Source organism: Bacillus rossius, chromosome 16 (genome assembly GCF_032445375.1).
Source record: "Bacillus rossius redtenbacheri isolate Brsri chromosome 16, Brsri_v3, whole genome shotgun sequence".
Lineage (NCBI taxonomy): Eukaryota > Metazoa > Arthropoda > Insecta > Phasmatodea > Bacillidae > Bacillus > Bacillus rossius.
Genome location: NC_086343.1, coordinates 9,858,818 through 9,875,805, shown reverse-complemented (window position 1 = coordinate 9,875,805; position 16,988 = coordinate 9,858,818). Strand labels below are relative to the sequence as shown.

Below are 16,988 nucleotides of genomic sequence, written 5' to 3'. Positions count from 1 at the left end.
TTAGGTTAGGTTAAGTTATGTTAGGTTATATTACGCTAGGTTAGGTTAGGTTAGGTAAGGTTAGGTTTGATTGTGGTATTTTGGCGTTAAGGTACATTTAAGCAACACACATAAATTCATTCAGTTGTTATTTCGGCGTTGTTGTACGCAGCAGTTTTCAAGCTGTCGGCGTTGTGGTCAATTTTGACATTCGGCGTTGTGGTAACGACCCGTTAGGGAACAGGTGTAGCATATTCAACAACCTCAAAACCCCCACCATTTTCGTGTCTTGGATGTGGCGGCGATCGGCGCGGGGGGACACCGCGCCGGTTGCCTTGGACACGGGCGAGTCCATCCTCAACGAGGCCTGCTCGGCGAGGCGTCGGTGCAGCGGGACTGCGGCGCGGCAGGCCTCAAGGACGGGGCTACTTAACAGGCAAGGGCTCGCAATTGGTTGTTATTAATTGGGCACCGGCTGCCGACAGCGGGTACTGATTGCTTCTATTGCGGCTCCCCCGGGGTAGAGGGGGGAGGGGGGTGTTCCCTGCACACTGCACGCGGCTTGCAGCATGGGGAGAAGTCCGTGGCCCCCACACAAAGGTGGGGCTGGGTGGACCCCAGTGCCTGGAGGGGGCCCGCGTCCAGCCCTGTTTATTTTTAAATGTTTATCAAAATTTTTTTTACAAACTAAAAAACAATGGTATATTTTATAAATAGGGACCGGAAAAATTTTCGGGTTCAATGACCTGCAGGATGAACTCTATAGTTCTACGTACACTCGGTCAAATGCCACCCCACTCATTGGCTGCTGTCTTGTGAGAACGTCCCAACGTAGCAGCCTGTGATTCGATAAAGCTGTGGTCGGGCGTTTCTCATTGGCCCAGAGTCATCCAGGTGAGTTGTGAGCCAATGGCAGAGGCAGCATGGAGGTATAACTATTTGTATTTTAGCCTATCGCGAAATGAATTCGCGAATTTTTCCGGTCTCTATTTATAAATAATAGAGACCGGAAAAATTCTCGTTTTCATTTACTTTTAGGATAGACTCTAACACCTCTGAAAACTCTGAGAAAATGTCGTATATTCATTGGTTGCAGATTTGTGAGTCGTCTCAACTTGGTAGTCTCTGGATTGATACTTCCTTGGTTGAGGGTCTGTTACTGGCTCAGAGTCCTTCCCGTACACTGATAACGAATAGCAAAATCCTTCACGGAGGAGAAGTTGTTTGAATTCTAGCCAAATCCGAAATGAATCCGCGAATTCTTCCGGTCTCTATAAATAAAGCTTAGTTCGGACTTATAAAATAGTAACCATAAGTATACCCTGTATTTAGGTTAAGTAACATTGTAAAAAGAGTGTAGTTAAGAAATAAACATGCAATTATAATGTAGCACGTGATTGTAAAATTGGGGGGGGGGGGGTTGGGGGTCTCCGATATTGGGTCCAGAGCCCGTAATCGAATGTGGGATCCCATGGAGAGAACTCACCGTCTAGGGACCCGCGGAAACCCCACGTCCGACATCAAAAAATACGGTGAATAATTTCATTACGAACCAAAGTAATAAGCATTTTCAACTGATCTCATTCAAAAACCAAAAAAGAAAATCTCTCTTTGGTTAGGCGATGCGCGTGCTGATTCCACGATCCGAAAGCAATTAATTCTGGATGTGGATTTATTCGGCCAAATGATGAAGGAGGAAGCCATTCGCCCATTTTAATTAATGTTTTAAATCGCAAGTTAGAATGCAAACCTTCACATTCCTGCACTGTGTTCAAGTTATTTGGACACGCCCTTTTGCGACCGTGAGCCAACGATATGCCAAGCTAGGAGAGAAGTAAGGATAAAAATGTTCTCGCTAAGAAATCAACCAATGGGAAATCAAGCATGGGTTGAGCACACATAAATGACATTGAATTCTACCCTTGAGGCCAGACGAATTTCCGGGTCTCTCAATGATGCGCGACAGACAAAGGTCAACACAACCTCAATCTTCCGACTCTGGAAGCCGACTGACAAGTCACAACTTGCTCAAACTTGACACTGGCTATCTCAACGGATCAGACTATCGTGCTTGCTACTTCAAATAGATTTAGTGCTGGCAGTTGCTGCTATAAAAATTCATTCACGGTATTTTTTTTTTTTTTGGTCACGACTCATTTTTGGCAACAGTCTGTCTGCATTTAACATCTTACGCATAGGGACTGGAGAATATCGCAGGTTCTATGACCTCTAGGATAGAATCCACAGTCCCTTGTATTCTTGGGTGTGAAAGTCATGTGTTCATTGGCTGAACAACTAGGGGCAGGCATTTGACGCGAAAAAAAATTTGACACCCATGAAACTGCAGTATAGTATGACTGCGCCAGTGGTTTCTTCATTGCAATTGACGGCCGTCTACAAGAGAAGACATTGCCTTATTTGACCCGGCCACGTTCAGGACTCCTTTGCATTCTCTCTGGACGGCTGGGATTGGTGTGCTGACATTAGACATTTACCAGAAATAAATCCAGCCAATTACAAAACACAGAAACAGCTGGTCTGAAAATCTTTGTCACGAGAAAAAAAAAATCATTTGCCCTAGCGATCCGGTGTTTTTTTTTTTTTTTGCCAAAAGTGCCTGCCCCTTACATACAGCAAATTTACAGATATTTGAACTAAGTATGCAGCACGAATTAACTGAGAGTTCTTTCGTGGTATAACGTATAAGTTATACGTTATACGGTATAACTAGCTCGTCGTATAAACTACCCTGGATTCACCTTAACAGCTCTGTGTTCCGTTGTGAATAGGGTAAACAAGCCTTAGAAGAAAGAAGAGAGTGTTTGTTGTGGATCAAATAAGTTTTGGAGGCTGTTTTTTTTTATACACCACCATGATTCTTGTGAAGTCAATGTTCCAAGTAAGTGAACCATGTTCGAGGAAGATGCCTCTATATCACTGGATAATTTGTAATAAGTAGGGGCAGGCATTTTTCGCGAATAAATCTGAACGCCTATTAGACTGCAACAAGGTATACCCGTACCAGCGGTTTATTACTTGTGATTGGCGGCCGTCTGCGAGAGAAGTCGTTGCCTTGTTGCCTTGTTTGACCGAGCCACTCAGGACGCGTTTGCTTCCGCACTGAACTACTGTGATTGGTGTTGTAGCAATCGACGTGTACCTGGAAGAAATTCACCCAATCACGAAGCACGGACGAGGTTACAGTGTTTTAACTTATAACTAGTCTCGTAATCTTTTCGCGAAAAATGCATGGCCCTAGTAATAAATAATCTTCGTACTGTGAACATTTTTAACAGTGTACGAGAGACGATTCTTATCAATGAGGCTCGTCGCATGGACGCGAAAAATATGTCACCTATTTTGAAAATGAACTTGTGGTTTCTTTTAATACTTGTTTAAATTTAAAAAAAATAGAGCAGAGGACATTTGGCTATGATGCATCAAAATATCGGATCATCTCCTGTTTTTTGCTGAGGATATTTGTCACGTGAGCAAATCAAACAGCTGACTTATAAGGAAATATGTTTGATTGATCGAATGGCCCACCCGTATATTGAATACAGTAGCCAAAGTGACAGGTCATCAATATAAAATGTTAATTGATTTCCTACGTTGCTTTCTGCGTATCCTTTTCCATTCCGGTGGTCATGATCAGGTTATTTGTCAAGCTTGCACGAGGACTTCCATTAATCACTCTGCGCGTTACGTACGCTTTTTTTTGTCTTTTTCTTAATGCTCCTCTGGCGTGTCGCTGTGTCCGTGTTTGTGTTTCGTCCAGGGACTTGCGCTGTGTTTGTGACGCCGTCTGGACAGCGGAGCTGGATTCGTCTGCGGATAATGATTAGGGACTGGAAAAATTTGCGTATTCAATGACCTCCAGGATAGACTCCACGATCCTGTGCACACTCGGGCAAACGTCACCTGTTCATTGACTACTGACTCGTGAGGCGTCTCAACTGGGAGACTCGATTCGATACTGCTTCGACTGAGGGCCTATAATTGGCCCACACTCCTCCAGGTTAACAGTGAACCAATAAATAGCAGAAGTTGCATAAAGGTAAAACTATTTGCATTTCAGCATATCGCGAAATGAATCCGCGAATTTTTCCGGTCTCTAATAATGATGTAAGATCCGTTGCACACGTAACGATAATCATTTAGTTCGTTATGTAGATTCACTTAAAAAATGTCACTTCTCAGAATATTTTTGTATTTGTTGAAAAAATCAAAAAACCAAAAGGCCAATCAATATTCAATAGTTAAGAAGTGTGCAAACTTTTTTTTCTTTTTAACAGTTTTGATATCAAAATAATGTTTACAAAACTTACTTTTAGAGAATTTATTTTTGTGACTAAATTCGGTGCTTTTTAACCTGAAAAGTTTCCGTTCTCTAATGCATGTAGTTCTTATTTCGGGAAGGTTTCCAAAATGATGAAAATGTGACTAAACAACTATTCATGCAAAACAAATGCAACAATTTTTTGTTAATTTAATGGAAATTATTATTTTTTTCCAAAGAGTCTATAAGAAGGTATTTTTTTTTACGGAAAAGTAACCAAGAAATGTGATATGTGAAATATAACCCACTGGAAACAGGAAACACTGTTCGGAAACGAGAACTGACAATGAGAAAAAACTCTGCGCAGCAAAGTTCAACAACCTGAACTTAGTTTTCATTGGACGAGTACAGCACAGTTTCCTACATAAGACGTAAGAGTCGTGTACTACCGCGGAAGGTCTTTTATCCGGCATTGTGTTTTGTATGCACATTATGCTGTCCGGCATCAATAAAACTGCTGCTCGCGTTCAAATTTTTGACAAGGATGCCATCATGAAATGAATATTGCTAAACAGACATAATACCAACGCATCTGCAAGAAATTAGAGTTCAACTTCACAGTAACAATTTTTTTTTTTTTTTTTTTGCTGGCTGATTGATACCATGATAGAAACGATGCCAGATTGAAGAATATAATAAGTCTTGTGACGAACGAAGGATTAAGAAGCAATTTCATTTAAGACAGGTATCAATATGTAGTGACTACTGAGAAGCAAACAAGACGTAATATTGATGAGCTAGTAAACTTGTTAACATTTTTGTTTCAATAAAGAATGCTTATAACAGCAAGTATATATATATTATATGAATGTTGTATTCGATATATTATTATAATTATTATTAAGTGTCTATAGCCATAACAATAACTAAGAGTATAAATAACTTGTGATGAAACTTGGCCGCCCCAGAATATTAACACTGATAATAAGAATGAAGAAGGTAATGCAACAAATTGGAAAAGACGACTTTGGCTACAAATAAAAACTCATAGAAAATTCAGCTTAGGGTTTGGATCTAGGACGCAGGAGAGTATGCACATATATACCTACTTTTATTATCAAAAGCATCTGAATCGTTAAACAAATTAACAGTTTTTATAGCTCCTTAAAATTCAATAGTTTCGTGTCATCGACGCATAAAAATACGTTATGTGCTGGTAGGATACATAAAAATAAAATATTAATAAGCAAATTATTTTAGAAATGTGTTCACTTAACCGTGAAAACAAATATAATGGGTTATATAAACCATTCGTGAACGTACCTATCCTTTTTTTTCCTCCCCAAATGATGTTCGAAATTATACTGCTGCGACGCCAACGAGTTTACCCAATTTATTCGCAAGAAACCACCTGTGCAATAATAAACGCATTGCAAGAGCGTGCTGGGGTCAACGCTGAAACAACTACCCGCGTCTTGTAATCATCTATGCAGATTAGTTCGGAAATTCAAATTGCAACTCGTAACTCATTTAAGCGCGCGAGTAAATCAAAACATGTGGCTGCTGTTTTCAAACCCAATTAACACTCGGACAAGAAGCTCTTCCCGACAGCTTCTGCACGGATGAATTATGCCAGTCTTTAATAACCACTCTGCAAAAACTAATTACGAGATTTTAGTTTTTTGATGAATTGCTCCCGAAATTAGCTTCATGAAATTAATCTTGAGATATTCTTTTTTTTTCTCCCGTTTCATCTGAAGAGAGACTATGAGAAAGTCAAACATATTGGTTACAAAGTGGACGTAACTCAGTGAGTGGCTCGTAGCAGCAGACGAACGTGTGACATGTGAGATTGTTTTAAAAGTTCTGGTTAGATAAATGACCGTTTTTTAAAGTGAAACTTTATATTTACCTTTAATCGTAATCACCATCTCTTTAACGAAGACGTTAGGTGTTGTCTGTAGCTTTGACAGAAACTTAATTTTTTTTTACGATTTTTCTTACCAAAGTATTTTTTTTATATTTTATTTATTACTTAAAACGTGTGAATTGTTATAGAAATAAATAAATGAATTTGCGACTGCTAAATTGGAATTACGAAACATACATTCATTCAAGAGGTAGCATTGTAAATGTTTTGAGCTTAACCAACAGTAGTACAAGTGAATGTGTCTGAATGTGTGTGTGAATGAACCTTGAATAAGTTTCTTTTTTAAATAAGAGTTTGTGAACTCTGCACACCATGTACTTGGTTGCAGTGACAATGCGTGCTTGGAAGAAACCCTATTGCCACAGATCGAGCTCAGAAGTTATGGGAGAAGAGCGGTAGGACACAAGGGCGAATATGCGCCACGTAAGAGCTAGCAGATCTACCTTGTAGCCATCCTGCGCGGTAAAATGCCACGCAGGACTGCCACAGACTAAAAAAAAAAAAAAAAAAAAGCTGAGCACTGTATCAAAAATTTCACCTTCAATTTACAAAGAACACTGGTTACAAAATATCCAGTGATCTTCGTTAATTTACGGCTATCTTCGTGAATTCACGGGTAATGTTTTCTCTTGCACTGAGCACGAACCCACAAGAATAATCTTGGTATACCAACAAAAAAACAAACAAATAAACTTGTCTAAACAGCAAGAACACCCTTCTTCCTTGTTTAAAACAGAACACGGAACTGAGAAGTTTGAATATGGCATAGTTTTTTACGAAGGTTCAGTTATCTGAAATTCGAAGAATTCTTCGTTAATTTCAGGTAAAGTTTTCGTTAAAATTTACTGCATTTTCTAATAGTGTACGGTCATTCTTCATTCACTACTGCTTTCTCTATCTTCGTGGGCCTTGTTAATAATTTAAAGTTTCTTAGGGAAAATGCCAGGTAACTGGATGGACTTTAAAGTAGAAAATCTTTACATGCTGCCCAAGAAAGTGAGAACCCGCTTATTATTTATTAACCATCACCACAGGTTTTGTAAATCAAGAAGGGGGGTGGAGGAGGGAATACTTAATTGGTCATCTTTTACACAACAATTTCAACTCTTCTTTAAACCTACCCTGCCAGAACTCTTAGTCAACACCTATACTTAAGTGATTTTTCTATTACGTGTGCTCTCGAGATAATTTAATGGTGAAGCGACGCAGTGCTTTCTCGTGGGCCACACGTCCAACAAATCACAACAGATTACTTTTTATCGGAGTTGCACGGGAAGACAGTCTGCTTTGACGTAGTTCGATTGAACAACTTTATGTGTACACCTTATCTTTGACGTAATCCAGGAAAAGAGTGATTGGCAAGGGGGGAGAGGGTGGCGGACCCCCTTCTGGAATAAAAAAAAAATAGCGCCTATTGTGGAGGCAATCTTATTTGTTAAACGGGCAATGATAAACATACTAATAACGCCAAAACTATGTAGGTATGTTTTCAGGAAAACGTTTCAGATTATTGTATGCATTATAGTCCTTGGTGAGATGACTTATGTCGGTTTACGCCAAAACGCAAATCCCTTGGAACGCACATTCGTGTCCCCTGCGATTCCTAAAGATTTGCGACCTTGTATCTTATATCGTTATATCCCACTCAGGAGGTGTGCGGGGATAGAGGGGTATATCACTGCCCTATACATTCCCGGGTAAGAACCCAAACCCAATATTACTGGGAACTCTATTTCGTATTGATACATTTGTTTTCATGCTAATGTACAGATTTTACAAACATATGTGATTGTAAGTGTTTGTTTATGTTCAATTTACGAAAAAAACATATATACAGTGCACCACCACTAAACGATCCGATGTTTAATACCAACGGCAATGAGACCCCAGTAATTGGGAAACGTGACTGACGTCGCGCACCGGTGGAAACTCCCCCCCCCCCCTCCCGCATTTACCCTCCCAATGACCACTCTTTCCGTCCGTGAACCATTTCTCATCCAATAACCGCACAGAAAAAAAAAGCCAAAGTCGGGCCACGTCTTTTTTTGTTGTTGTTGTTGTTGTTGTTGTTATTGAGGTTTCATTATGACATACAGCGTAATCTACAACTTCCGAAACTACACCTTTAATCCATTTATTCATAGCTAAACTTATTCATTCATTCATTCATTCATTCATTTTTATTCTAGTGCTGTTCGCCCAGCCGTTGTCGAAGTACGAGCGCAGAGCGATCCTCCGCTCGCGTCTGTGAAACACGGGCCATCATCACTCGGGTCACTGAAAGACTGGTTGGTGGAGGTGCGGGGAGGGGGTAGCCCACCTGACGCACGCGAGTGTTGAACCTCTCTCCCCCTGCCCACAAATCCAGCGACTCCGGGCCACCGTACATGGTGTCCTCCGCCCACCCTGTCTTCCGCAGCGCGACGGAGACCCATGTCCGAAGAGGCTCCTCCTGGTGTGCAGCACCGGTCTTCACGACAACGTAAGTTTGAAAGGGGGGGAAAAAATGGGGTGTGGCTGTGTCATGGACACGGCCGTGTGTTGTACGTGAAAACGTGTACATAACAGGTAATATATATATATATATATATATATATATATATATTAACATCATATATATTCACTGTAAACAATTTTCCACTAATATTTTATACGTACGATAGGTAGATTTTGACGAGAGCTGATGATTGAAACCCAAACGAACGTTGCAGCTTCTCCGAGTCAAAAGTTGTACTGAATGGAAATCTCAAATCGCAGCAAAATTATCCTCAAAATGGCGGCGCTTTCCCCCCCCCCCCTCCCTTAAACGCGCGCGATGCGTCACGGTACTTCACTTAGCGTAACGAATTATTTGATCCTTTAGCTATCCAGTGGTGTAATTAAATTTTTGGATGGAGATGATAGATATTTAGCTGCAACACCAAACTGTATCCTCCGATTTTGTTATCATTCGTTTTTTGAATTGCCTCCCACTATGGAAGCGATTTTAAAGACACATTCACGTCAAAAATAAACTGTTCGACTTATGGTCTGAAGTGCTTCCCAGGGATGACGCACGTCTTCGAAATTTCTTTGAGAGATTCATAGTGACTGGAAAAAATCGCGTATTCACTGACCTCCAGTATAGACTCCACGATCCTGTGCATACTCGGGCAAACGTCACCTGTTCATTGGCTGCTGACTCGTGAGGCGTCTCAACTGGGAGACTCGTGATTCGATACTGCTTTGACTCAGGGTCTATAGTCGGCCCACACTCCTCCAGGTTAACAGTGAACCAATAGCAAAAGTTGCACAAAGGTAAAAATTATTTGCATTTCAGCATATCGCGAAATGAATCCGCGAATTTTTCCTGTCTCTAGTGATTCATGCAATGGGGAATTTCGATTTAATACAATTTCTTGGACATGCGCCATTACAGTTATGCACTGTTCGTCATGGAAAAAAAATCAAGAACGCTAATTAAGAATTTAAAAAAACACATAAACCCACAGAGAACAAGCTTAAATCAGCTGATGTCAAACTGATAAACCCAACGATGAACCTAAACATGACAACAGCACATACGGACATATTAAAACTTAAATATCAGATAGCACAAGAATTCTCTGTAAGTTATTCAGGCATGAAAAAAATAACAGAACAGACGAACACAGTGGACTAAGAACGACGAGACACTTTCAACAGTAACATTAAATGCAGTTAGGCAACAAAACCTGGACAACGCAGAAAATATACGAACACAACGATGAAGATAAACATATGTCATGGACAGAACAACGATGACAAGACTACACCATGACAAACGGTGCAAAACTGCAATGGCGTTTCAGCTAATCTAAGAATTTATGTTTAGAATAATAATTTTAAGGCGTGTACGCCCGGCCTCTGTGAAACATTTTTGTTATATTATACAGAGTTAGTTAAGTTGTACTAATCTACCTTCTTCTCTAGTTTTAGTTGCTGCCTGGTTACCAAAAAAACCAAGAACTGGACAAAAAATACAAAGCGGACCAAGAGTCCAAGCGCCCAACCCCCCCGCATGGTGGACTGACTCTTTTTATACTCTTGTCCAACTCTTCATCCAGACCATCCTCTGTCTACTGTATTCTCCTTCACTTAATGCACGCAAACTTGCTCCCCGCACGACTGTGCCCAGGTTTTTTTTCCTCCTGTGTCCATGCAGGTTTTACACAGGGCCCATCTTAACCACTAGTTTTAGCCTAGATTTAAGAGTGAGGGGAGTTAGTCATGGCGCCAATCCCTGCCATGGCTGGCCAATCCCCTCCCAGCACATGATGCAGAGAAGCCTAAGATGTACGTCAAGTTCTGACCCTGCCCGAAAACGCCCGAATATTCACCTTCGGCCAACCTCGGGATTTGTTTTATTTTTTGCGCAGGAAAAATGAATTCAAATATTAAAAGGGGTTCTGTTAGGTTAGCTACATTAAAAAACTTTAAAACACTATGGATGGTTAGTTAGGTTAGTATAGCTTCATTAAAATAAACAGAGAAATATAAATATATATAAACAAACCCGAGGTTGGCCGAAGGTGAGTATTCGGGCGTGTTCGGGCAGGGACAGAACTTGTACCTACATCTTAGGCTTCCCCATGATTAGAGACCTGCAAAATTCGCGGATTCATTCGGTGATAGGCTAGAATTCAAAGACATATACCGCTTAGATAATTTTGCTTTTGGCTTACTGTTCATCTGGACGAATCTCAACCAGTTATAAACCCTCAACCAAAGAAGGATCGAATCACAGACAAACCAGCCGAGACGACTTACAAGTCGGCAGCCAATGTACTTGCGTTATTTGCCCGAGTGTACAGGGGTATGTGCAGTCTATCCTGAAGGCCATCGAAACCGCGAAATTTGCAGGTCTCTACCCATGATGCATGATACTCCTCCTGCATGGCTGATCCCCAGCACGACCAGAGGCGTACAGGCTTCACCCAGGTCCCTCCCAAATACACCTTAGTTTTTGGTCAGGTCACGCACTGCGGGCTTCCCTGTGCGTGAAGCCAGCTCACGCACGCGCGACTCAAATCACGTGGGAACAGGGTGATCACAAGGAAAAAAAAAATATTTCGTACCAATTTAGGCGAGAAAAAAGTACTAGATTTGAAAACAAAAAGTACTAAATTATAATTTTGTTATGGTTTTAACCATTTAAGAAGTTATTATGACATTGCATTGCTCGAAATTAAATATCACACCACACACACACACACATACATTCCATAGTTTTTAAAAATAATTACGCTTTATAATAAAACAAATTGGAGTTACTGTAATATTATTATTAGAGACCCGTGAATTTCGCGAATTCAATGACCTCCAGGATAGACTCCAATATCCTCTACACACTCGGGCAAATGCCAACTGTTCATTGGCTGTTGACTTGTGAGTCGTCTCGACTGGGTGGCCTGTGATTCGATATTTCTATGAGTGAGGTTCTCTAATTGGCCCTCAGTCCTCCAGATTAACATAGAACCAATGACAGAAGCAGCACTAAGGTATAATTATTTGAATTTTAGCATAACACGAAATGAATCCGCGAAATTCACGGGTCTCTAATTATTATATTAAAGAAAAATGTACTAGATCTGTACTAGACAGCTAAAAAAAACTTATGAAAGTGCTAGATCTAGTGCGAAAGTACTAACTGTGGACACCCTGCGTGGGAAGCCGACGTGCGCGCGTGGGCGGACGTTTGAGTGGACTGTACGGAGTGTGAGTGGAAGGGGGGGGAGGGGAGGGGAGGATGTTGGTCCAGCTCCAGCCGCACCTTGTGCCACCCGGACACACTTCCCCCGCAGAGAGGACCTCGTCCAAGTGTGCCTGCGAGCGTACATCTACACACATCCGGCTCATGGACACCGAAGACCCCAAACCACCCACGCGGCATAGGCAGAGACCGGAAAAATTCGCGAATTCATTTCGCGATAGGCTGAAACACAAATAGCTATACCTCAGTGCTGCCTCTGCCATATTGGCTCACCACTCACCTGGATGACTCTGGGCCAATGAGAAACGCCCGACCAAAGCTTCATCGAATCACAGGCTTGCTACGTTGGGACGTCTCACAAGACAACAGCCAATGAGTGGGTGACATTTGACCGAGTGTACGTAGAACTATGGAGTTCGTCCTACAGGTCATTGAACCAGCGAATTTTTCCGGTCCCTAGGCATAGGCCCGCCCTGCAATGGTATGGCAACATTGCAACACATTTCAGGAACATTCCACAACGCACGGAAACCTTAACTGGCCATCAATGAGATTGCATTTCAAGGTTACGGAATAGTAATATAACTTGAAATATATATATAAATTGCTTCGAGATCATAACAGAATCTACGCGACGACAAAGTAATAACTAGGGGCAGGCATTTTTCGCGAAAAAAAATCTGAACGCCTATGAGATTGCAACTAGCTATACCCGCACCACAGATTTCTTCCTTGTGGTTGGCGGCCGTCTGCGAGAGAAGTCGTTGCCTTTTTTGACCGAGTCACCCAGTACGTGTTTGCTTCCGCACTGAATAACTGTGATTGGTGTTGCAACAGTAGACGTGTATCTGAAAGAACCCAACTCAATCACAGAACACAGACGATGCTACACTGTTTTAACTTCCAGCTACTCTATGAATCTTTTCGCGAAAAATGCATGGCCCTAGTAATATCAAAACCCTAGATATCCTTGTACTTGAAACCATTTTTTGACGTATTTTGTATAATGGCTACCACCGCGGCCGAGTACCCGGCTTCCTAAGGTCTTGACTGAATGATGCACTCCTAAGAACTCTTCCCTGGAGGTGACATCATGTGCACTGTCCGAAACTGGAAGTGACTATTGCAGGTTATCAAGCAAACGAATCCGCGTACTTCTCGCGAACGTCCAGGTAAAGAAACGTCGTCATTTTGAAAAGCGTTTTGTATGTTATATGTGACAGAACACTTAGCGAACTAAAATGATCGTAAAAAACATTTTCACTTTGTTATTTATCAGATTTAACATAAGTACTGAATGAACATGTAATTATTTTGACAGATTTGTAGGGAAGTATCAACAGACACATGACCATATAAAGATTGTAATTCACGAGAAGAAAAAAAGATAGGAACTTAAGAAGATTGTCATGAATTCGTGTTTTTTCTTAAATAAGTGAAATTTTAGTATGTTCAGCTAAAGATTTCGGCTAGAAAATAAAGTTTATTCACTGAAGAAATTAATGTTAAACAGTTTAGCTTGCTAAAATCATTTGCAAAGGCCAACAATTACACTCGTTTCAACTGCTCTGGTTTAACACTAGGCCTAGCAGAGTACGTGCGGTCCAAGCAAGTACATAGCAGTGTATTTTAATTCAGTGCACTAAGACTAGTATGTCATAGAGCATGAATACCAGCTGAGTACACGGTTTCATTGAACAGGGGGGAAAAAAATCATCGTGAAAAAAAACAGTCGAAATGGCACGTGGAAATACATGCTTCAGTTCGCAAAAAAACACTTTCACTTCCGGTACCGGGAATCGAACCCGAGCCTCCTGGGTGAAAGCCAGGTATCCTAGCCACTAGACCATACCGGATGTTAACGGTGCACTTATGAATTATTTTAGAGTTTCACTAAATTAAAAGTAACGTATCTTAAGTAAAGTTAAAATGACTTGGCAATTATATTCACTTCATGTGTTTTCACGACTGTTAAACAAGAGAATGTCTCTCTTCATCAGAAACATACCACGCTAATTTTATATATATAAAGTATACAAGCTTTGTCAAACAAAGTGATATTTACACGATTGAGGAGAAAATAAATATATTAGCATAAACATACTTTACTGATTATAATTCTATAACAGCATTTAACTTGATTTTTTTGATTTTTTCAAAAAAATTTATATTTTTTTACCAGACTCATAGACTGCAAAACAGCATTTTTTTTGCACTTTTATTATTTGTTACAACAACAAAATATTTAAACGAACTTACAGGGTAGCATCAGCAACGTCTACACTAGTTCAGTTGCTACCACATAATATTTTGTTTGCATTTATTTCTGCAAATGTTTTGTAACGACAAACGAAAAGAATTTTTTATTCTTAACATCATCTGTAGTTACCAGCTTGAGAGCTACTACGAAATTAATTCGTCGTTACTACATTAAATGATGTTTTTTCAAAGGTTTGCGTCTTAAGTGTTCGGATTGCGCGAATGACCTTGGATAAATTATGGACATCCAATTTAAAACATAGCGGTTTTTTTTATATGTATCCTTGCTTGTGGTTGTTTGTGCAAACGTTTCTGAGTGTGTTTTGAAGGATAAATACATAAAATGTAACAAAAAAAAGTAAAACCAAATTCCAGAGAATGGTTGGAGAATGAATTCCTCGAAAAAAATAGTTTTCCAGCTGAAGTTTTAAGTTTCTTCTTTCCCTAACCCCTCACCATTCAAAATTCATCAGCGTAAAAAAAATGGCAGGTGTTTATTTATAGATACAAGATTTCATGGTTTTATTTTTAGTCGAATTTCGTTTTTAAAACAGGGAATTTCGGTGTAATTGTTTATATTTTTATAAAACCGGAATTTTAATACTTACTCTATCAAAATAGTGGTAAAATATATATCTTAAATTTTTACCACGAAATAATTTGTAATAAATTGGTGTATAACAAATAATCCAGGACAAAAAAAAAATAAAGTAGCGAGCATTTGTGGTTTTAAAGTGATTCAATAAGAGATACACGTTAAAACAAATTAAATTAAATTTTCTGAACCATGCATTTTTGTACAATATTTTCTCCGGAAGTGACATTCCTCGAATTTAAAACATTAAAGGATTACTTTTTTTATGATTTGAATTAAGTTTTGGTTAAATGTTACTTAATTCCTTTATATAACCTGCATTTCGATGCTATATGAAGTATAAACTTGCATTGATGTGTGATGCGATGTTTTCACATATGTTTCGGTATTATTTGGGTATCAAACGTACATCTGGTCCCTATTTATTTAAAATAGTTTGGTTATTGGGTTTGAGCTTCACGCGCTACATCCACGCTATAAGACATGACGTAAGCCTTGCTAAGTAACGGGCCCTCCTGCCAGATTTGATTTTCCAAGTTTCTGGAATATTTACATATTTATTAAAAGTATTTCATTATAAAGGGACTATCGGAGTAAATTTGTGGGAAACCTAAAACTCACACCAGTCCATTCCGAGGCCACGTTCGTAAGTTCGTATATGATCGGGTTTTTTCTCTCCTCGGTTTCTCTCTCTCTCTCTCTCTCTCTCTCTCTCTCTGTTTACCTTAAACTAACACTTCGAGGATTTGAATATTAAATTACATTAACAGCGTATGTTCTGCATTTGGCCAGAAGTTTCATGTTGATTGGTTAAAACATTGGTCATTTTGGAAAAAAAAGCCACCTTTCTGAAAATAAAATAAAAAATGGCGGCCGTAAAGTGATGATTCAAAACGAAGGAAATCCAAGATGGCGTCCAGGGCCGGGGCAAAAATTCGAGGTCACTCGAGATGGCGGCCGTTGACGTCACAACCCAAGATGGCGGACGAACATCCACTGTCCACACTCCCCTACTCCAGGGCTGGAACACACCAATGTACACTACTCAAAACTGAGCATACGGATACAGGCTGTTTTGAAACCCCGAATGAGCCTGCGTTGATCTGAGGCTCGTTCTGCGTTGAGAAGTCCGTCGATTAAGGGGCCCGCCTCGTCAGGGGTGTATGTGAGTCAGTGAGGCGGGATGATAAGCGCGACGCTCGCTGGTGCTTCTAGCGCGGTGTCTCCTCTGGACTGGCGCGCAGTCTTCTCGTCGTCACAGGATAGCTGTGAAATTTGAGCGGTGACCTAACAGTATATGGTCGATAAATGAAGATAAAGGTGTAATGCAAGTCCATTAAGTGCTTTTAATAATCTGTACTGGTTGTTTTACGCCTAAAAATCACCCGGAAAACATGCGTTTTAGCATTGAATATATATAATGTATAGAAGTCGCGAACCCAGGTTAAATTTTCTGTCCGGTTTCTCAGAAGAATTGTTGTAGTTCCAAGCTCCGCCGCTGCGATCGCTTTCATCGCTGGGTATCGGCCGTATACGCCCCTGGTGGTATTTGGCAGAACTTGGTTAACCAGCCCAGTCGTGACATCATCCTTCACCCCCCCCCCCCCCCCCCCGCCCCCAGGCACCCTCCGAAAATCCAAGACCAACGATTCAAATTACCCTGCAGGTCTTATCAGCATCGTTAGGCGACCTTGAAGAGGAGCTTCCCTTACCGTCGCTTTGAGAATGATGAAATCCCAAAAGAAGCTAGCCACGGAAATCACTGAATGATGGGATTCTGTACCCGAGTGAAGTGAAAATTAGCTATTAAAACTTTGTATTGGGCCAATAGTCAGTGTTCCGTTCAAAATATGGTTTTATTTTAAAAGTAAAATACTTATTTAAACTATATTTCGCGTTTGTACAAATTTACTTTTATATATTGGCAAGGAAAATCAACATACCTTAAACAACCTTCTTTTATTCAACGTTATCTATTAAGTAGTAAAAGGGGTAGATATTATTTTAAAAAATAAAACAAATGGAACCCACTAAATCAGTATTGGCAAGATATATATAAATTCAATAATAAAATACGCATATTAAATTTTTTTTGTATTTAACTTTTTTCGTTAATAAAAATTCAGGATTTTGGTTTAATTGGTTTACGTATATTGCTATATTTTCTAAATCACATAGAAAAGGGAAAAGAGTACATCAGTGAAAATTCAAAAAT

General features: G+C 40.1%; 1 protein-coding gene and 1 non-coding gene across 2 annotated transcripts in view; both read right to left on the bottom strand.

Annotated features, from left to right (window-relative positions):
* The window catches only part of LOC134540305 (uncharacterized), a 404,904-nt gene that overhangs the window by 145,673 nt on the left and 242,243 nt on the right, over positions 1-16,988 (bottom strand). The window lies entirely within an intron of this gene.
* Trnae-uuc (transfer RNA glutamic acid (anticodon UUC)) lies at positions 13,704-13,775 on the bottom strand. The gene has a single exon. It is a non-coding gene; the product is annotated as a tRNA-Glu (tRNA).